Source organism: Aulonocara sp. 'chitande type north' Nkhata Bay, linkage group LG7, assembly GCF_057382095.1.
Source record: "Aulonocara sp. 'chitande type north' Nkhata Bay isolate Kocher_YH1m ecotype deep benthic linkage group LG7, A_spYH_male_GT1.1, whole genome shotgun sequence".
In the NCBI taxonomy this organism is placed as follows: Eukaryota; Metazoa; Chordata; class Actinopteri; order Cichliformes; family Cichlidae; genus Aulonocara; species Aulonocara sp. 'chitande type north' Nkhata Bay.
In genome coordinates, this window is record NC_141350.1 from 7940340 (window position 1) to 7963454 (window position 23115).

General features: G+C 39.4%; 1 protein-coding gene across 1 annotated transcript in view; it reads left to right on the forward strand.

The window, feature by feature from the left end:
• Nucleotides 1-23115, forward strand: part of znf469 (zinc finger protein 469) — a 215847-nt gene that overhangs the window by 133891 nt on the left and 58841 nt on the right. Inside the window, exon 5 of the mRNA XM_086298266.1 lies at nt 18379-18513. The gene's annotated coding sequence lies outside the window, so the exon portion shown is untranslated. The remainder of the gene's footprint in view (nt 1-18378; nt 18514-23115) is intronic.

Genomic DNA, 23115 nt, shown 5'->3' on the forward strand with positions numbered 1-23115 from the left:
TAAGAAGTGATACATAGACTAGTGAACTAGTATTATTTTTGGGGAGGGATGATTGAATCATTGCAGGGGTGAACAGAATGCTGCAGGGGGGTCAGATGAGTGGAGACCAAATAGATTGAGTTTCTTGTTTCTGATGTGTGAGGGAGGTCTTATCATGACACACATCTGGGTACATGGGGGAAACCAAACACTCATTATCTAATAGAATATTGCTGTTGTGCAAGGTGTGACTGGTGGATGAAAGTTTTGGAGATTTACTGATGCATTTTCCTTTGGTACCACTTTGAACCAGATCTATTATTCTAAAAGAGTATGCTTAGACAACTTCTAAAAAGAGGCCTTCATATTTTTTGATTTTAACAGTGCACTGAGATTTTTTGTTTGGCAATTTTCTCTTTTTCAAGCAGGCCTGCAAGATCGGAATCGAAAGCGCTACACAACATGTTGAACAATCGCAAGTGAGCTTCTCCAAAATTAAAATGGGCTCGGGAGAAAGCCACTTATTTGGGACAATCAGAAAACAAGTCCCTGTCAAAAAGGATTCAGCGAGGTAATCCCGTCTAAATTCTTTTTTCTTTTTTTTGAAATGACGTCATTGCTGGCAGTAGAAACGTATTGCGTCACGAGAGGTTCTACTGTCAGCAAATAAAAAAAGGGGACTGACTGTTGACTGACTGGACACCAGTATGCAAGATTGCACCTCCACCTAGACAGTGACAAAAGGGTGGATGTATGTATGTTTCTTTTTACTGATATATTGTTTTTACAGTGGGGCAAAAAAGTATTTAGTCAGCCACCGATTGTGCAAGTTCCCCCACTTAAAATGATGACAGAGGTCAGTAATTTGCACCAGAGGTACACTTCAACTGTGAGAGACAGAATGTGAAAAAAAAATCCATGAATCCACATGGTAGGATTTGTAAAGAATTTATTCATAAATTAGGGTGGAAAATAAGTATTTGGTCACCTCAAACAAGGAAAATCTCTGGCTCTCACAGACCTGTAACGTCTTCTGTAAGAAGCTTTTCTGTCCCCCACTCGTTACCTGTATGAATGGCACCTGTTTGAACTCATCATCTGTATAAAAGACACCTGTCCACAGCCTCAAACAGTCAGACTCCAAACTCCGCCATGGCCAAGACCAAAGAGCTTTCGAAGGACACCAGGAAAAGTATTGTAGACCTGCACCAGACTGGGAAGAGTGAATCTACAATAGGCAAGCAGCTTGGTGTGAAAAAATCAACTGTGGGAGCAATCATCAGAAAATGGAAGACATACAAGACCACTGATAATCTCCCTCGATCTGGGGCTCCACGCAAGATCTCATCCCGTGGGGTCAAAATGATCATGAGAACGGTGAGCAAAGATCCCAGAACCACACGGGGGGACCTGGTGAATGACCTGCAGAGAGCTGGGACCAGTAACACGCTACAACGGCAGGGAATCAAATCCCGCAGTGCCAGACGTGCTCCGCTGCTGAAGCCAGTGCATGTCCAGGCCCGTCTGAAGTTTGCCAGAGAGCACATGGATGATACAGCAGAGGATTGGGAGAATGTCATGTGGTCAGATGAAACCAAAGTAGAACTTTTTGGTATAAACTCAACTCGTCGTGTTTGGAGGAAGAAGAATACTGAGTTGCATCCCAAGAACACCATACCTACTGTGAAGCATGGGGGTGGAAACATCATGCTATGGGGCTGTTTTTCTGCCAAGGGGACAGGACGACTGAGCCGTGTTAAGGACAGAATGAATGGGGCCATGTATCGTGAGATTTTGAGCCAAAACCTCCTTCCATCAGTGAGAACTTTGAAGATGAAACGAGGCTGGGTCTTCCAACATGACAATGATCCAAAACACACCGCCCGGGCAACAAAGGAGTGGCTCCGTAAGAAGCATTTGAAAGTCCTGGAGTGGCCTAGCCAGTCTCCAGACCTCAACCCCATAGAAAATCTGTGGCGGGAGTTGAAAGTCCGTGTTGCTCGGCGACAGCCCCAAAACATCACTGCTCTCGAGAAGATCTGCATGGAGGAATGGGCCAAAATACCAGCTACTGTGTGTGCAAACCTGGTAAAGACCTATAGTAAACGTTTGACCTCTGTTATTGCCAACAAAGGTTATGTTACAAAGTATTGAGTTGTATTTTTGTTATTGACCAAATACTTATTTTCCACCCTGATTTACGAATAAATTCTTTACAAATCCTACCATGTGGATTCATGGATTCTTTTTTCACATTCTGTCTCTCACAGTTGAAGTGTACCTCTGGTGCAAATTACTGACCTCTGTCATCATTTTAGGTGGGGGAACTTGCACAATCGGTGGCTGACTAAATACTTTTTTGCCCCACTGTATATTCCCATTTTCTGTGTTGTAAAGCACTTTGTGATTTTTATCTGTGAAAAGCACTATATAAATAAATTTTACTTACTTACTTACTTACTTACTTACTTACTTACAGGAGCAGAAAGGTGACAGCAACAGGTTGCATGAGCTTTTGGGCCGTGCTGACTTAACCTTTTAATTACCACTTTCTGTGTCTTTGTGAATTTACCAGCGGTGTGTTATTCATGACCTTGTATGGTTTACAGTGCAGAGGTCACTGTGAGAAAGTGTGCATACAGATGCGCTGCGCTAACATCTACATCACTTTTTCCACAGCAGAGGGTTAATCGTGGTTAATCACATGATTTACAGCAGGACACACCACTGGCTAATGTTTTTTCTTACAACAGGGCCCGGAGTGAAACTACTCCAGGGGAGAAGCCCTGGGAATTTTTAAGAGACTATGCACAACTTTATTGTGCATGTCCAATTGTGATAAGTTGACTGAGGGCAAAAGAGGGTTTTCCAGGGAAGTTTTCATTTTAAAATTGCAGAGACCGTGACATGAGAGATATGGAAGGATTGACTGAGGTGCAGATGCAGACCATGACCATGAGAGAAGGCTTCAAGAGGACCAGTGAGAAGCAGGAACCACCTGCAGGACAGCAGACGAACGACAGTGGCCAAGGTTTCGGGTGAACCCACTGTGAAACCACCCCTCCCCTTGGGCAGCACTCCCATAGGCCTTAAACGACATGTCAGCTGATTATGGTGTCTCGTTGTCAAAGTTCATTGGACTTGTGATTTGAGCTTAAATTAGGGACTCTGAAGTCATATTGCAAAAGTGCATTTCTAAATTAGTTCTTTCAGCTATGCTGGAAGTACAGTACAATTTCTTACTTGTTGATGTTGGCATTTAAAAATATCTTCAGTTTGTCTTCGTCCTCTAGTTATTTTATGGATGATCTATAACAAACAAAAACACAGAGATACATGGCATCATGGTGCAATGGTTAACACTTTCAGATAATAATGCTCTCCGGGCCTGTCGCTGTGCAGTTTGCATGTTTTCCCTGTGCTTATTTAGGTTTTCTCCTGGGCACTTTGGCTTCTTCCTGTAATGCACATTGTATAGTAAAGTGCTTTTGAAAGTACAGTAAAATTAAGAAATCATAAATAGCACTCAGTTCCATTTATTCTGAAGTGAATAAACTGACTTTATTCCAAAACTCAAAGAGAAACAATAGACTTAACAGAAAACAATGTGCAAATACTACATCAACACTTTGTTCCGCCATGTAATCAGAAGATAACACAACCACTTGTGATTAGAAATATATTTACATTAAGGTAAATTACTGATGTTATAATTTGTGTCAGTGCATGTATTTTGAGTAATGAAGGATGGTGGAATAGAAATCAGTTTTAGCGTGGAAGCAGAGATTCACTTCCTCTCTAATATCTCAAGTAGATTTTAAACAAAGCAAATTTGAGCATAGTAAACTTCTGTAAGCTAAATCAGTGCCTAATTACAACAATAAAAAGTGTTAACCCAGTGAGGTCGTAATTTGCAAGTGTAATTCAACCTTTACATATGCTATTGCTCTCACAATGGCAGTGGAAACAGGCTGATGTTTTCCAGGTCCTAAATGAGCCTGTTAGCGTTCCAGCATTTGTCAATTGGCACTAAATACAAAGTAGAGCTGAAGTTGATGTCTTTTCTTATGTGGGTGTTTGGTCAAAGAAAGTACATGACAGCTCATTTAGTAGCTGTTTGTTGGTAGCAGCCCAGTGGAGAGACATTTCCTTCCTGACAGTTTTACAGCTATTATGGCTAAAAATGATGTGATTAGTTGACAAGGATATATGTTATAGTGTTAAAGGTGTTAACAGGGACCATTGCTGGCTCATTTAATTTGGACGTTTTTCGATTGCACTCAGTGTAAATATTTTGTCAGTCTTGTGTTAAAAGTAGCTCTTAATTAAGCAGCAATCCATTCAGATTCATGCGTTTGGATCACTGAGATCTACCACGACGAAAATCATTTGCTTCTCTCAATTATTATGCCTTTGTGCCACAATTTGCTTGCAAACTAATCCTCAGCTCTTCTTATTTCTGACATATGTACCTAAACTCTTAGCATGAGAACCTGTCAATCAACTGTTTCATCTGTAGTAGTGCCATGCAGAGGGAGGCTTTTCGTGATTGGAGAACACCTTGCAGGGATTGATGTAAGCAGGTTTTGATATCTGGTCTCTTTAATCTCTAACCCTCCCCTTCTTTAAACCATGTTTGATGATTGGCAGATGAGAGGGATTTGTGGGGTCGCCTGGCGTACAGACCTGAGGCATAAAACCCAGTCTCATGTGCAGGCATGTGTGCTGATTCTCCAATCTAGTGTTCGCTGGTGACAGACAAGCGGTTTGTTAATGTAGAAAGGGTGAGGTTTTTGAGTCTGGAGAACATAAGAATTCATCAGTAATCAATGGGTTTTCCCTCAACCATGGCACCGATATGAATAATATGAATACTTAATAAAACCCTTAATCTTAGGCGTTTTTAAAGACTTATTTCTTTGTTTTGTTTAGTTTAGTTTAAAAGAAGATTTCTGCTTTAAACCCTTGAAATTCAACACAGACCGATCACAAAGACCTAACTAAGTACTGACTTCACTTTGCTAACTCTGAATGTAGTGGTTTAAGGTCTTGGAAATGGTGGATGAATGTAGGTCTTTCTTAAAGGTGTCTGCTATCTAAATATTATAAACCTGACACACATGTTCCACTCCACAAATATATTACTTTGCATTTTTAAGATTTGACAATCCGCTGACAAATGCAGGTTTCAACAGAGCACAAGTGTGTTATTCATCCCAGCTGATCTTCTTTAAGCCCTGCTTAGGTGGATAAGAGACAAAAAATGTTACTTCTACTTTTGCTAAGATGCAGCCTAAATGCAAACATGCAAGCTCATTACTGAGGTTTTCTGGGTGAAAAAAAACAAAGGACAAAGCAAAAACCTTTTAAAAAAGCATCAGAAATAAACTCTCTGAATGTAAATATTTTAAAATCTCAAAAAACAAAACTAATAAATCAGTTCTTGTAATTGTGTTTAAACCCAGCTGCTGAAGAATTTTTATGCCTCTCCAAACCAAAGTGTTTGAAATGTTTCCACTGCATTTCTCAAGTTAACTCATGCATAGTCTTACACGAAGCGCTTAACCTTTAGCTGTAAATTTAAATATGAAAATTATGTCTGCAAAATTACAACCTTTATGCAGCTTTCATTTTATGAACTGCAAGATGACCACGGTGAGTAGTGCAACAGTGAGAGCTGAGTTCTCATGAGCTGAATGTAGCTTTGAATTCAAAGTCTAGTATATTTGGAAAGGGGACATAATGACTACCTAGAAAAATGTGGCATTTTGTATAAATATTTGAGTCAAAGTCACACATCCTATGCTATATAAAGTTCTCAAGATGAAAGACCTGCTTAAAGTCACTATACATTGGAAACCGACTGTAGCTTTCTAACTATGCTCAAAGGAATTGTTACTGTAGTGAGTTTGTACAAAAATTAAATTTTGTTTTTTTTGTTGTTTCCACCATACAAAGCATATTAGCTCCACAATCAAAGTAAGTAACTTGGAAAAGTTGAAATGCCCAGATAAACACTTTTTTCTGATCCCTGTAAAAAGTGACATGTGAGTTTGACCTAGTGTAACAGTGTTCATTCAAAGATGAAACCAACACATTGCTGAAGTTTAAAGGTCAGCATTTCAAAACATCATGAGTCCCTATAACATATATTACTTGGGAGACTACACCAGGCTTGGCTGCATTGAGTTTCAGCTCCAACGAGGTTCCCAGAGTTCATCGAACTAAAAAAAACAAAATCTTAGTCTTGTAACTTACTTTTCTTAAAATTTACTGTGTAAATTGACCTGAAACGCATTTTCAAATAATCACCAGCTGACTATTTCAACTGAGGCAACAGGTCACAACAACACAAGTCACTGTCCTCATGAGAACGAACATGCAATCTTTCATTTAGTTTTTACATATGAACACAAAAGTGACAAAACAAAGCAAAAATGAAAACCTGATGGGAGAGACTTCAAACTGATCACCACAATGATTCTACTGTAGAAACATGTACAGGTAGGGCTATAATGCTTCAAGCCTGACAGCTTACTTTTCTACTTACTGCTTTGCTTTTGTTACTCATTGAAGTTCAGAGTATGGCTGCAGGCCTGGAGTCAGCATGCACTCAACATTCTTTGCTGGCTTTGTTTTACTATACAGTTGTTTCTGTCCTGGACACGGTTTGGCATTTTACCACTGGGTTCATGTCAGTTTGTGCATTAAAAATATCATTAATGTCCATATCCACTCCTCAAAAGCTGTAGACCACTACACTAAATGTTTAAATGTTCATTTGCTATTTATCTAGGGAGTGAAGAGTAACGCAATTTCTATTCTCCGTATGTCCTGTACATGTGGCAGAATCGACAAATAAAGTTGACTTTGACTTTGACTTTGACTTTGACTATTCTCCTCCTCACAGCACAAGAACAGATATCAGCTGACTGCTGGATGAAACGCACAGGAAAAAAAAACATGTTTACTATTTCTATCTGTGCAGAGAGCTGAAGAATTTTGTAGCCCAAGTAACGACATAGTTGTAACTTTAATTTAAATACTGTATTTAGTACAGTATTGCGCTACTTTGTAATGTGGTTGGCTCTGTTGTAGACTATCGACCTGTCCAGACTACACCTTGCTTTTCACCCAGTAACAGCTGGGATAGGTGTCAGCCCTCCTCCCCAACCTGAATTGGGCAAACACAAGAAAATGGGCTGATGGATGGATGGTTGTTTTAGTTCTGTGGCTTCACACATTACATATGCATTCATAGCAGTGTCTAAAATAGATTTATTATCTTTAGCCCTCAAGCCTAGAAGACTTTTACTGGCTTCAAGTTTAAGAATTAATTTATGTTTTGTCTTTGAGAGTCAACCAAGTGACACTTTACTTGTGAGTCAGTAAGGTTTTGAGATTTTGTCATCTTAAAAATATCAGTTTTTTTCGTAACCAATGCATTATGACTACATTTCTCGTTTCCTATGTAAACTCCATATATACCACTTGCAGTGTCAGTTTTCATCTGGGGTTTTTTTTTCTGTCATCCATCTTCTTGTATGACAAGATATCAGCAATACTATCAGTGTCAAGCTAGGACTTGTTGAGGTCTTCCCTAAACTACACTTTGTCACTCCATATTCCTTAGAGAAGTGAGCTCATAACCCATTTATACATTCTCAGTAAGAGAGGTCAATTGTACTATCGACACAGTAGAATTTTAATATAGCAGAGTTTAAATTTTAATAAAGGACTCATCAGGGTCTAAACAAATAATCAGATATCATGTTCCTCCTGTGAATGTGGACAAACTGTTCAGTTTTGTGAGCCTGTGTAACTTGTAGTATCAGATTCTGGTTCTCTGACAGCAGGAACACCTGCTGTAGCCCATCTGCTTCAAGTTTTGTTGTATTGTCTGTTCAGAGATGCTCTTCTGTATACCTTAATTGTAGCGAGTGATTATTTGAGTTATTATTTCAGCTGGAAGTAGTCTAATCATTTACTTTAGACTTCAGCAAGGCATAGTTATTTAGAGATATTTTCTCGTTTTTAGGTGGTTTAAACTTCACCAGGTCATCGTGCCTAAAGACATTAAATTTGTGATTGGCTAATTATATATTTGTGTTGGCAAGCAATTAAACAGGTGTGCTTAAGTGGCTGGTTTAGGTACAGTATAAACACTTGAAAAAAATGATGTTTTTTTCTATTAAAAGGCTATACAAATGGGGAAAAAAAACCCATGATAAACTAAAATGACTGAACAACACTACAATGTGGTGTTTATGAGAATTTCTGTTGCTTCAATCTAAGGCGACTTAAGGAATTTTTTCTTAATCTTAAACCAGTAATCTAAGTCCAACTGAAGAAAAACGTCCTTTTGGTTTTATGATGCATCAAAAAATTTTATATAGCAACACTTACTGCAAATAAGATTATTCGCTAAAAAAAAAAGTACTTTTCATGTCCTATCATTATGGGACTAAAACACTGTGATGGCAGTAGGTTAAACATATTTTCTGACACCTTATCAGTAATCTGTCTGTGTAGGTTTTTCAGTCATCCAGGTCGTGGTCATCTTAAGTGGCTTGGAAAAAAAGCAACTGGACTCTTTGAAGTTTCGTGAAGATGTTTCTTCTTGGATGTTTCGTCTTCATCAAACTTCAAAAAGTCCAGTTGCTTTCTTTCCAAGCCACTTAGTCCTTATATTTATATGAATGATTAAAATGACCCGTATAAAAAAAGAGCTGCTTCACACAAATAAACCCAAATTTCAATCATTTCTGTATCGTCATATGTTCACTGAATTGTGCCTTCACCAGAGCTCTTATTATATAATCCTACATGGTTCTGCGGAACCTCTGCTCATCTGTAATATGTTCACAGTGCATGCCGATGGGCCTTTGATCTGCCTCCCCTTCTGGGCCTCTTCTAAAGGAGGACCCTTCTTAAGCTCATGCTGCCTGGATATATCTAGTTGGATATCCTCCAGGTGTGATGAAGAGTGGCCCTCATTATGTTACTGCATCTGTATGTCAATATGTTACTTCAGGTAAGCTATGGCACTCGTATGGCCCTCTGTTGTTCAGCTGAACGCATCCATGAGCACTGGTGCACTGCAGGTCCAGTACTATCTACCTCTGTAGGCCCCCAGTCCTAAGGAATGCCAATGACTGCCAGCTCCAGACAGCTTTTAAGATTTTAACTGATGTATTTCACTACAAAGGCAGATATCTGTGCCATATGCTAAACTGTGGAAAGTGCATGCTCAGACATCTAAGACTACTATTATCAGGGTTTGGATATTTGCCTAAAGCATATCTTAATGACGATGACATGTGTAAGATGTATTTAGCTGTGTTGATAGATGGTTGCACAAAGTATCTGTCAAGTGATATAAGGAAGAAGATGTTTATATGGTGAGAGCACTGTAGCACAGATTTTAAAAATATGCAGTGACTTATCTCACATATCGCCATTTCACTATATATATGTGTGAAAATTTCTTTGGAGTGTGTGATCCAGGGGGTAAAGGACAGTAAAATATGGTTTTGACTTTACTCTGTTATGCTCTTGTCGTGCGTCTCAGTTAGAGGAGGTTGGCTTGACTCTCTTGTTTTGGATAATTGTACGCTGCCGAGGTCTGTGGTCCCCTTCTCTGTCTCCATGTGGCCTAGGCTGCAAGAGCCATATTTAGGTTGCATGTCCTCTTCATCCTGTCCTGTCTCATCCCCATCCTGTCTTGCACACCCCCAGAGCGCAGCAGGGGGCAGATAAGAGACAGCAAGTCATCCAAAGACGAAACTGTAGGTACATTAGGAAACTCTCCTGGGTTATTACAAGATTTGTGCTGACATCACAGGAGTGTTCAGAATTTTTATTTTGAATGGGTTTTTTTGTTGTTGTTTTTTTTGTGAACGTCAAGTTGTTTGGCTGCATAAACGTTTTTAGGGAATTTATGTAACCAAAAATATTTCAAACCATGCTTTACTTGTACTAGTGGTATTTTATTTTTGCAGGTTGTGCTTGGCCTTTCTTCTTTTAGATGGTGCAACTTGAGTGCAACGTACGGCCTCTTCTCATATTTGCTTAAAATTACCATTAATTACACCCCTTCTTAAAGAGTTAATGTAGGTCTCACATGTCCCCAGAAAGTCTGTCAAGTTTCACTTCAAAATATAGCACAAATTGTTCATTCTAGCATGCCTGTATATCCCTGGTTTTAGCCCTTTTCCAAATGGGCTGTTTCATTTTCTGTACCTTTAAATAAAATTAGCTGCTGCTGCCAGTGTGCTTTGCCGGAAGAGTAGTGTTCCTTTTATGTTGTTGCCATGAATACGCCAGCAAAAACAAGGGGAAAAAATGACCCCAGATTATAGTATAGGAGTAACCCTTAAAGAGCTGTTGGCTAGCAACAAAACCTTTAAGTGTAATAGTTTATGTTTATTATATTTATATTTATTTTTCACAAGCATACCGTGAGGAAATACTAAAAAAAAAAGTATAGCTCAGGATAGCACTACAGGAGACATATAAACTCAGAAACCTAGTTTTGGTATGAAATTTGTCTTAGTTTCCACAATGTGGTAGTGACTGTTTGACATTACAGATTTATGGATGTCCTGAAGATTCATTTAATGGCAGGTTTTCAAAATACAGGCTGTGTGAATAAACTTACTACATCAGTATCAGTGTCTACAATGTTGTAACTTTAGTGGTGATTATAAACTTTCGTGGATGTCCACAAAAGACAACAGTGGTGGATGATCGCAGAATCATTTCCATGTGGAAGAGAAACCCCTTCACAACAGCCAACCATGTTAACAAAACTCTCCAGGAGGCAGGCGTATCTGTCACGGTTCTGGGTCAGTTTCGAACCAGTATTTTGAGTTTTGATGGTTAGTTTATTTTTGAATGATTGTTGTGGTTTTGGGCGCTATGGGTATTATTATTATAATGATGATTATTATTAGAATTCTATGTTTCTGTTTATTCATGTTTAAGGATTTGTTCTCGGTTGTATCTCACGTCTAGTTTAGTTCAGTTCAGGTTCCATGTGTCATTCTCTGTCTGTCTGTCTCTCAGTGTCAGGTCTGCGTCTTTGTGTAGTGTTCTTGTTTCCTGTTTTATTGTGAAGGTCTGCGTCTCATGTGAGAGTGTGTGTTTAGTTTTACCTCTGTCTCGTCTTGTTGATTATTCCCAGCTGTGTCCACCACCTGTGTGTAATTCCCCTGTGTTTCTCTGTGTGTATTTAAGTTGTGTCCTCTGTCATTGTAGTTGCTGGTCCGTCTGTGTATTCACCATGTTTCATCCATGTGTTCCCTGCTGTCTACCATCGTCTGCCTCTGCTCGCCCTCCTTCATGTTCTGGTTTCTGCGCTGTAGTTTAATTGTTTTCCAGTATAGTTTAGTTTGTCTTCATTTGCCGTTTTCCCTTTGCCGTTTAGTCAATAAACCACCTTCACGACTACCTGTGCTTGGATCCTCCTTCTTTTCTTCCACACGGCTCTTCTCACTCGCCGTGACAGTATCGATATCCAAGTTTACCATAAAGAGACGACTTCTTGAAAGGAAATACAACTGGTTCACTGCAAGCCACTCATAAGCCTCAAGAATTGAAAGGCTAGATTGAACTTTGCTAAAAAAAAAATAAATTTAAAAATGAAAAAGCCAGCAGAGTTTAGGAAAAAAACATTCTTTGGCCATCGTTCTACTGGAACGATGGAATGAAAAAGTATGGAGAAGGAATGGAACAGTTCATAATCTAAAGCATACCACATCATCTGTAAAACATAGTTGAGGCAGTGTGATGGGCATGCATGGCTGCCAGTAGCACTGGGACAGTAGTGTTTATTGACGTTGTGACAAAGGACTGAAGCAGGTGAATGAATTCGGAGGTGTTCAGAGACACACTGTCTGCTCAAATCCAGCTAATTAGAATATATAAGAATTTTCTTGAATATTCTTGAATGGCCAAGTGAGTCACCTGATCTTCCCGATTAAGCATGTGTTTTGCTTGTTGAAGACTAAACATTGGACAGAAAGGCTCACAAATGAACAGCAACTGAAAGCCATTGCAGTAAAAGGCCTGGCAGATAAAAAGGAGGTAAACCAGCATCTGGTGATGTCCATGAATTCAAGACTTCAGGCTGTCATTGCCAGCAAAGAGTTTTCAACCAAGTATTAGAAATGAACATCTTATTTTCATTTATTTAATCACTTTTGAGACCTTGAAATGAAGGGACTGTGTTAAAAAATCCTTCACTTCCTCAAATTTTGATGCAATTCTTTTGTTCAACCAACTGAATTAAAGCTAAAAGTCTGAGCTTTCAGCTTTAATTCAGTCAACTGCATCTGAGTTGTGGTAATGTAGAAATTTAGATAATTTAGAAAAAAAGTTGTCTCTCCCCAAATATTGATGCACTTAACTGTATAAATTATACATTGTTTTACTAATTGTGTCTCAGCTGATAAAAGACAATAAGAATTAAATACAGAGTCCACAGGAGAGAGTAATGATGCGCTGATTCAGTCTTTCCGGTTCCAAAACAATACTGAAAGCTTAGCTTTGAGCATCCATTGATACCAAGTGTCAGTACCAAGTATGTCATATCAGAGCACTTGGTATTGACAATAACTGCTAATCATCGAGTGTTCTATGCAATCAAAACATGCAATTATTGTTTTTATTAAATGGTCCTCCTTAGTCTTTGCAATCAGAGAACAAAGAAAATAATCATTCTAACTGACAATTATCAAGCATGTTTTACATAAAACAGTCAGTCAGTCAGTCCCTTTTTAAAATAAAGGTTAGGAAGGGGGTTGGAGTTTGGGTTATTACCTGTTAGACCTCAGAGTGTTAAATTTATGAGCTTTGTTACTCATTTTGAGAAGGAGGCTTATAGTTGTGATAATCTCCTTATATACGTTCACTAGTCTCCTTCTCGGTGCTAGAGTCATTCGGTTAATTTATTCTTTCTCTGCTGTCAGTCTCAATGTGCTCTTCACACTCATACATGTAAATGTGAGGCATGTGCAGTGAAACTAACAAGACAAGTAAAGTGAGACGGCATTAATGTAACTGAAGGAAACATGCAATAAAAGCTTACAAGTGTAGAAAGTAAAGTAGCTTTTACACCAATCACAACGAGAGTGATAGCCGAGAAGAGAGGGAAACACCATCAGCTGATTTCAGCCATGTCAGCTCACTTGGATTCTTGCCACAGATACCTTATCATTTTTGTAGGCATAATAAAGATTCATTATCAGAAACATTGTTGTATATATCCCAAATTTAAATAGTGAACATGATTAATGTATTTTCTTTCATCCGGTTGTCTCTTACTTAGCAGTGCGCGCTGAAGATTCACTGAAGCTGGATCTGTCTTTGCCTTTGATGAAAAGCTTGAGGATATGTAGTATATCTTTCCAGAAGAACAACATTTTAGCTTAAGGGGAGTGACTGCTTGGAGAAGGAGCTCGTAATATTTATTATTACAATTAAACATATCTCTCTCTCTCTCTCTCTATCTTTCTCTCTATCTTTCTCTCTATCTCTATATATATCTAGTGTGTGTGTGTGTGTGTGTGTGTACCCTTATGGAGCTGATAGTGGGGTCATGTATTTCTCTCAATCCTATACCTGCATCAGCTCGCATACCTGTCTCCTGCGGCAAATAAAAGTAGGAGCAGGTGTTATAGCACACAAAGCCACATGGAAGAACTTTTGATTTCTCTGGCTCAGTCTCTCCTTTTTCTTTTCGTTCACTCACACATATGCACCCCCTACGCAAACACTTCTTCACCTTCTCTTTGCCTTTCAGTTTAATCATCCAGTGAAAAATTTATGACTGCTGGGCTTGGATTCCAGTCATTATCAGCTGAAGTCACCCATGTAGTCAGATGCATTCTTTTTTTTAGACAGCTACTTTTCAGTTTGCTCTACCTATAGACAACCTACAGGGACTTGTTGTAATTCATCATTCTGTCCAGTTCTTCTTTTCCTTTCTCTGAGCTAGACATTGACCTGGTTTTATAGAGTTTTACTGGAATATGCTTATCTGATAGTGCTATAGCTTTAAGAAACTTTTATCAATAAAAGTACCTGTCTGTCATTTTTGATAATAATAAGACTTAGAAGAATAACAAAACAGGTGTTATTAAAAATAATGGGAGAGATCCTACCAAATAAGTACACAATCTATATACAGTGAAAAATTGAAGAGCCTGATATTATGTAGGGTTTTGGTGAAAATTCCTCTGCAAATGATCCAGAAATGTTATAAAAAAAATTAAAATCTCTTTCTCAAACCTGGCTCATTTTTTGTATTGATTTCAGTTCACTTACACATTTACAGGAATCTGTTGCCTTCCTGTGCTGTTATACGGTAAACCATCACTGATGATGACTAACCATTTCTGGTCATTGTGAAGTTTTCCAAACCTCAAGTCTGTGAAATAAAACCCCTCTGTTTTCCTTGTGTTCCAATCATCCGGTATATATTCCATTTGTGCCTCATGTAGATGACCATAAGCTCTTGTCTTAACTGGAATTGTAATGGTGAATTTCCAGTATTTGTCTTTGTGAACAGATTTTGTCATACTATTGCTTAAATCTGGGATTCCAGTATGCAGTAAATCATAATTAAGATATTGTGATAATGCAAAATCTCAGGTTAGGGCTCAATCCTAATCTAGGATAATGTTTTTGATAGCTATAACATACATATTACATATGTTTCTCAAGATACTGATACTTTCAGGGTCAATCAAATTTTGAAAATTTGGTGAAGAGACGCATGAGAATACAAGTTGAACAGCAGCCACCCCAGGAAGTTTACTTGGCTCACTGGATAGAAATGTAAGTTTATCTATTGGTCTAATATTTCTAATATCTTACAAAATTGATAATAGACCACTAAATTTGGAAAAGGGTAAAATGTTCATACTTATGGTTTCCTGAACAAGTGCTCTAGTAATGACATTGACATTATCAGCTATTATCAAATTTGAACAGACATTAATGGTTCTCCTAACTTCCTGGTAATTCCCTGACATTTAGTCAAGAACCACCTAGAAGATGGTAATTGTGGATGACAATGTACCAGTAGTTTATTTTAAACATTTAGAAACCGTGATGACCTCTGTGCTGAATACACTAGCAGATGTTAAGATCCCAGTAACATGGCTAAACAGTGATCAAAACACTAATACTAAATAATCCCTTAATTATCACATTTAGGTTAGACCCTGGAGAGCTGTCCAGGGTCTAACCTGGCTCTCGCCTTACGATAGCTGGGCTAGACTCCAGCCCGCCCCTGACCCTGACAAGGATAAGCGGAAGATGATGGATGGATGGATGGATTGATTTGGAGCACGTTGGCCAGAGAATCAGGAATATCACTGACGACACATACCATCTGCCCTATTATTAGGTACACTTGTTTTACTGATTTTCCCGCATAACCATCTCTAGTTTATATAGAATGGTATGAAAAAGAGAAACTATGCAGTGAGCGGCAGTTTACTTAACTAAAATCTTGTTGATGCAGGAGATCAGAGGAGAATGGGCAGACTGCTGAGAGCTGATATGGAGGCAACAGAAAGTCAAATAACCAATTGTTAGAATCAAAGGTTTGCAGAAGAGATTCTCCAAATGAACAATACAGTATGTCAGCTGAGAAAAGGAAACTGAGTTTATAATTCCCACATGCTCACCAAAACTGGACAAAAAAAAAGATTAGAAAAATATTTCCTGGTTGGATGACAGTCCATTTCTGCTCTAACTTTTGGATGGTACAGTCCGAATTTGGTGAAAACCCAACATGAAAGCATGTTTCCATCATGGCTTGTAGGTTGCTGCTGGTGGTGTAATGATGTGGGGGGTATTTTATGGGCATACTTTGGGCCCTTCATACCAATTTACCATTGTTTAGACATCTTTACCATATAAAATAAGACATAATGATTAAAGTAGTGTACATGGTAAAAACTAGACAAAAGCGATCATGCAGAGGTGAATGTTAAGCTTCATTTAAAATGTATCAATAATGTCCACGGATCTCAAGTGCATTAGAAGCCTGTTCCACAGCTTGGAAGCCACAATCTCAAAACCACAATCCTCTGAGATACCGCCAGCAAACACTGATCAGCTGATGACCTATGAACTGATGACCTGTAAACATATAAACCAAATATAACAAAAAAAGATATTTATTTGTCAATAAAAAATATTGCCCTGTGAATAAAATCTCTGCAGAATTTGTATCAGTGGCAAAGACATTTAAAACAAGACGTGCTGGTTTAACATCTGTATACAGATACAGAACAGAAACCTGTGTGTAAAAATCAGCACACAAAGTTCCCACGCGCAGTTTGATGACAGAGTTAAACAATCACACAAAACCACAGAGACTGCCAAATGCAGGCACAAACTGTAGATGCAGGCATTTGGGATAGTGACCTAAATATGTGAACAGTTGTTAGGTCTTAACACATTTTGGGCCACTGACATAATTTGACCCTTCTGCTGAAATCGTCCAATGACAGAAAGAGAAATGGGAATGTTGTAAACCAGACAAACAGGAACTGGGGGAGTGAGGGATGACCAGCAGAGAAGGAAGCTGTTCCAGATTCTCAACGATTACATAGTGACTCATAGGTCAAGGCTTGTAAATAGGATTTTTTTTCATGATTGGAGAGCTGACTCACACGCTACTTTGATTTTAAGTAGTGCTCCCTGGGAGTGGGGGGGAAGAGTGAAGCATGGGATCGTAAAGCAGTTATCTTTGGAGTCAGGGGAGGTTTGTGGGGATGTGGCTGATGATCATTGTGGTGTATCACAATTGAGCAGCTGAAGCTGGAGCCAAGCTGGTATTTAGGATCGTGATGATGACTCAGAATCGTAATGCGGTTGTTGAAAATCTCTCATCTGCTGCACGGCTGGGTTATATTGTGAAAGTTGTTGTCAGCACTGCTCTGGCTTATCTCTTGATCAGGTTACAAGATGACTGGAGAGCTGGAGTGAATATACTCTCCTCCTTTTGACCCTTTCTAAGTTACATGCAGTAATAAAGATTGTTATGGTTACATCACAGACCACAACAAAGAGAAGAGACGGACTGCCACCGTTATAATAATTAACAAACAATATCATGAGAATAGGCTAAAATGAATGAAAAGAAGCAAAATGAGGTATGAGTGTTCGTGCATATATGTGGCACATGTTTTAGATGAAAAACTGAACGATAATACAGAGTAAGATGGTGCTGAGTGCATGGTGAGGAGCACGTATAGGCTCGCTGGTCCACGTGTAGACAGACAGAGGTTAACCGGTAGATAATAACCTTGTTGGACACCAGCCAGGTGCTCTGGATTACAGCCAATCATACTTGGCTCCACCTAGAGGAAACCCTGCAGCACATACAAAACACACAGCCCCGGGTCAAAAAGGTTCTTGTGAATTTGAGACAGCCCACTAACGGATTCTTACTGAAGTGTGTCAGTCAATTTCGATTTTAGCTGCATCTCCTTTCTTTCTCCCAGTAGGTCCCAGTAATTCTGTTATTAAACTTGCATGCCTGCCTCTCAAAAAGCACCATGCATCCCTCAAATTTTGGAAAGATGATGTTAGGGTCATTAAAGCTGTAAAGTGCATCTGTGCGAGTGTCTTGCAGGTATGGAAGCCATATTATTCACTGTCACATGCAGTCACCAACCAACCATAAACTTTTAAACATTTCCTATTAAATGCCTTCAGCCAAGTATAGATTTATAGAATCAGTTTAACAGTTCTGAAACCAGATGACAGTTGAAACAGTATGGAAAGCAAACTCCAACTGGATTCCATCTTTTGGCTTAGAGTAAGCTCTGTACTGCACACATATATGTACACACACACTTCAGTAAAAGCAGGTGTGTTTCCTTCATCACACAGCTGCACACCAGGGTAAGTGCGAGGTAAAGCACACGCTGTGAGTGTGGTGCATGAGTGTGAGAGCAGGAGGCAGACGGAGAAAGAATTCAGACAAATTTAGATAAACAGTGACAGGCAACAGCAGGGAGAAGAAGAACTTGTGAGTAGCAGAAGCAGAAAGAGAAAGGAAGCAGGATTTTTTTTTTTTTTTTTTGAAAGAGCAAGCGATTTGCTGATTGGCAGGACTTTAAGAGGGAAAAGTAGTTTTTAGGAAAACCTTTAAAAACTGCTAGGAAAAAGGAACAGAACAAAAAGGAGCTCAGTAAAAAGAAATCGGTGGAAACAGCGCAGTGGTGAGAAAGTTTAAAACATTTTGGTGGAGTAAAGTGTTCTGATCTTTTCTCTCCTGAGGGCGTTTTTTTGGAAGCCTTTCTCATCAGTCTGGGCAGGACTCATTTGTCCCTCTAACCTTCCCATCCCTCCTCTTTTTTCCCTCTGCCTTAGTTCACCGTGACTAGCGCCACGCGATGACTGCAGGTTGAGGAGTAAGTGAGGGAAAGGGAGAGCAAGATCAAGGAGAGGAGAGACTGACACACACCTCATACATTGGAGTTTGGAGTCACTGTGCAGCCCAGAAAGGTGAGCGGAGGAGAGAATGTCTTACCTAATGTTGAGCATTCCCAGTGTGTGTCTGCATGTGTGTGCATGTGTTTTCGTGTGTCTATATGTAAACACAGGTATCATTATGGTAGAACTGGGACTGTGAAAGCCATGTCATGCAGTGGACTGGGTGGAATTTTCTTTGAATCCACCTTAGCCTCAGAGAAGACACGTATTTATATTTGAGTATGTAAACCACTCTTGTGTTAGTCATCAGACTTTGAAGTGGCTGTGGCACCTTTTTCCTCCCTTAGATTAGAGTTTGGTGTGTGTGTGTGAATCACCAGGTGAAGCAGGTCAAAAGACAATGGAGGAAAGTCGCTGCAGCGGGGTGCACGTGTGCTGCGAGTGCCTTTGTTTTGTTTTGATTCAGTTTGAACTTTGGTTTATGAAAGATCAAACAAAAAACTTGTCCTGCTTCAGCAGTGGACAGCTAGTAAAAGAGTCAAGACCTCATCTGGTCACAATATGGTTTGCATGAACATTTTGCTGCCACATAATAAAATAAATTAAGCATTTCTTTTAAGTTTTGTATGTTTACAGGACATCAGCTGTTATGTTAGCAATGAGAAGCAGAAAACAGCTGCAACAGACTAATATTACAAGAGTCTGTGTAGACTTTGTAAGTGTGCGTTATCTTTTTTGAACACCAAAAAGTAGCAGAGAAGAAGCTACAGCGGTGATCCTGCCTATACCTGTTTGCTGTAATACTGTTTACACATTGCTTCTACATGCTCCACATTTAGACTTAAGTATTTCTTTTTTCTTCTGCCTCTCATTCACCTTCCGATTGATTCATCTCTGTGTTGTGGTTATCTTGATTTGCTTTTAGCCCACCGGTGACAGCTCAGAGCTAAGAGCTTCCAGGGTGTGGCGAGGAACCTAATGGTGGGGTTAAGGTAGAGCAGAGAGAGAGAGGTCACAGGAATGTTTGGGGGTTTTTTTTTTCGCTCACTACTTCCACAGTGAATATACCCAGCCCCCAACTTACATGCCTCCAACCAACCTGTGTTTCCTTGGCTTGCACTGAGCCCTCCACTTCCCCTCCCTTTCATCCCCACACCCACTTTATCCTCCCCTGCTCCGCAAGTGGAACCTGCTCGGTCATGCCAGTCTACCTCCCTGTGCCAGCCTGACTACCACACTCATTTGAAAGGTGGAAAACTCATCCTCACTGCTGCCAGGTGTGGCATTCCCCCTGTAAGTGTAATGCTGTATTTTGCCAGGTGTGCCATCATGATGTCTGAGTGAAGGAGACAGTTATACTTTGGGTCCTGGTCGGCGAACGCTTTGTTTCAGCAGTGAACAACATAACTCCAAAAATGCTGATCCAATATTTTGTTGCGATATGTGTACTTATTACATATTTGCTGTCCACTGCTGTCAGCGCTGTCAATTATTGCCTTAGGTTACTTTGCTCCACTTCCAAGGGAAATTGTGCGTCTATGTGTGTGTTCTGTAAGGCAGACTGAGCAGCAGCAAGGCTATAAACTTTGCAATTATGAGTTCATAAAATGTACTATGTGTTCTGTGCATGCAAGTGTGTTTTCTAATGCTTCTGAAGTCTGTTTATTTCTTGTTGCTACCTTACTCCAAAGCATCCATAAGATTTTATATACCACACAGATTTTATATACCTTTAACAGTGACTCGAAAAGAAGGTACAAATGCAGTGATCAGTAGACAAGGTACCAGATGTGTCCATCAGCAATCAGAGTCATGTTCACAATATAGAGGGACAAAGCAGGTATACCTTTAAAAGCTTTATAAGAGGATTGATTGATTTATGAGGTCGTAGGCGGGAGTGAGGTCAGGAATCCAGGTGTACGGGGATGCACATGCATAATCTGATGAGAACAACAGAATGGACGAGTGATGTTTGACATGAAGTTGGTGTGCCCTGAAAATGTTGGCTGAGTGAAACAAGAAGATAAAGGTGTCATTGATAGTCAAGGGAATAAAACCCCAGGCAGTTAGCAAAAGGAGTGGTGCAGATGGAAGGAGAAGGGTGTGTCAGAGGTGGGAGACAGCACTGAAGAGTGACAGTCCAGCTGTATGACAGGCCTGCTGCCTTGAGCTCTTTAAACACCCAGAAAATGCTGCAAGAATAGAAACCATATCAGTGCTGCGGACCTTTTACCTAAGATTACTTCTCCCCCTTTTGTCCCTCCCCTTAAGATACCCTTTCCATCCTCTGTCCTCTAGCATTGTTATGTTTTTCATTAGCCATTTTCAACCTCTGAAGCTGGACACGTTTCTGGGGCAGTCTTATATCCTTGTTTCAGATCTTTGCTGGGGTCTCTTTGACCTCTGCATATAGCGCTGCCTTCTTTTTTACTTTCTTTTATCTTGTAAATTTGGCTTAGTATCAAAGCTAATCCAATGACCGCATAATGCAGCGTGTTATTAAATCACATATAGCAGTCTCTGGAGCAGTCTTTTTTTCAAACTGCCAGTCTAAATCGGATTTGTTTTTCATTTGAAAGGCAGCTCAATTTAAAGAAAATATTTGGCATGTACCAGCCTCTTGCATTTGTATGTACATGTACAGATGTATGCACAGAGCAAGGCACACAGTGCATTCTCACTAGCTGGAAAAGCTAACACATGCAAGCCCTCACTTGCTCCCTTGCATTTATTAATTCAGGCAAGGATATCTCAATATGCCCTTAGAGATGAATTAAATAAAACCTCAACCAAAAAAAAACCAAGTAAAACACTGTTTTGTATTGTCACAGTATTTTAACGTGATGCATGCAAGGCGCTGACAAGCTGATGCAGTGTCATACACTACTTTGAAATACGAGCAGCCAAAATCTTAGAAATATTGTATTTTTTATGACTAAATCATTCCGAATTGAACTAACATTATGTATATAGACCTATATAAGTGCGGGCTTATAAAAATACTTCTGTTTTACAGTATAAATTGCTGCGTTTTAGCTTCCATTACATGATGCTGCCATTGAATGTTCGTATATTCGTCTCTGACAGGCAGCACTGCAACAAGCCCTGGTGGACCAGTAAACCTCCAAGAAAAGAGAAACAAATGGGTTTAAAGCACACAGACATAGCTGTCATAGTGCCAAATCATCAGTAAACACCACAAAGTCTCATGTAGGCAGTGCCTTAGCATTTCCTTCCAGATAAGTGTCTCATCTGCTCAGCTAGAGCAAAATACCTGGAGCTGTTTCCATTGGTCCATTCAACAAGCATTTATATAAACTGTTTACTACCTTCATTTTTTACTTGCTGTTAATGGCAACCCCAGCTTTTATCAGTTAACATTTAGTCTAAAATGAGCTATAGTTTACCAAAGTGACTGAGGAATGTTGTTTTTTTTCTACCCAGCATGACTTTCTTTCTATTTTCTCTCATGTGCTTTTTATCACGTTGTCATAAATCTCCCCCGGTAATCTTCGTTTGAAGGTGTTTAATCTGTATTTGCTTACATTTAGAGTATATTTCACTGGAACTATAATGATACGCAGTTTTATTTAGTCATTTTATGTGCTGGTTACTTTGCATGGAATGATTTAAGAGAGAAAGCTTTCTTTTTCCATATATTATTTTCAGTTTTTAGCACACTTTGTTTAGATGGTTACATTTAGGCAAAAAAAAAAAAAAGTAGCTGGGTAGGTTTAGGAAAAGATCATGGTTTGGGTTAAAATGCATCCTAAAATACATACTGCCTGCCTGGCAGAAAGTTGTGGGAGCAAACTTCTCCCGTTTGCTTTGCAGGGTTGGTTTATGTGTTCAGCCCATGTCCATTTGAGTTTCAATCACAAATATGTGTATTTGTCTTCCAGATGCTTAGATTATGAATGATACAAATACTCCTAAAGTGAACAAATACAGAAAAATGTGTCTAAAGTGTGCTGTTATGGAAACATTTTCAGGTATGCAGGCACCTCAGCCTTTAGGCCTGAGGCACTGACATATCAGCTGTACCCTGCAACCCAGGACTTTCTCAGAACTTTAGCAAAGAACCAAAAGCGTGGGTGTGGAGATAATAATCCCCTGACAACTGCCCTGATTTTAGCTGTTTCCAGACACGTAACTTAATGAACCAAATTCCTGCCTAATGCCTCATCATTACAATTCCTGCAGTATAGCTTTTTTGTTGTTGTGTTGTTTGTTTGAAAAAGTACAGCCCTCACCCAGTTCACTGGAGTAAGATATACCATGTGATCCACATTGTATATGTCACCTCACCTGACTGGTAAGCAAATATGCTGAGATGATAAAAAGGGGGCTGGCAAGGATGCTAACGGTGTAAATACAGAGGGAAAGGAAAGGACACACACACACATATTTATATATATATATATATATATATATAGAGAGAGAGAGAGAGAGAGATACACACACACACACACACACACACACACACACATTTACGCAGAACAGATTCAACATCACGTGTTATCACACTGACAGGCACATGTCCATACGTCAGAGTATGACCCCGTGTGGGAAAAATTGTTCACCACATTTGACAGGCTCAAAATTCACATGAAAAAAAATCTCCCTTTCTGAGCACTTTTTATTTACATTTTTAAAAATGCTTCTACATGTGTA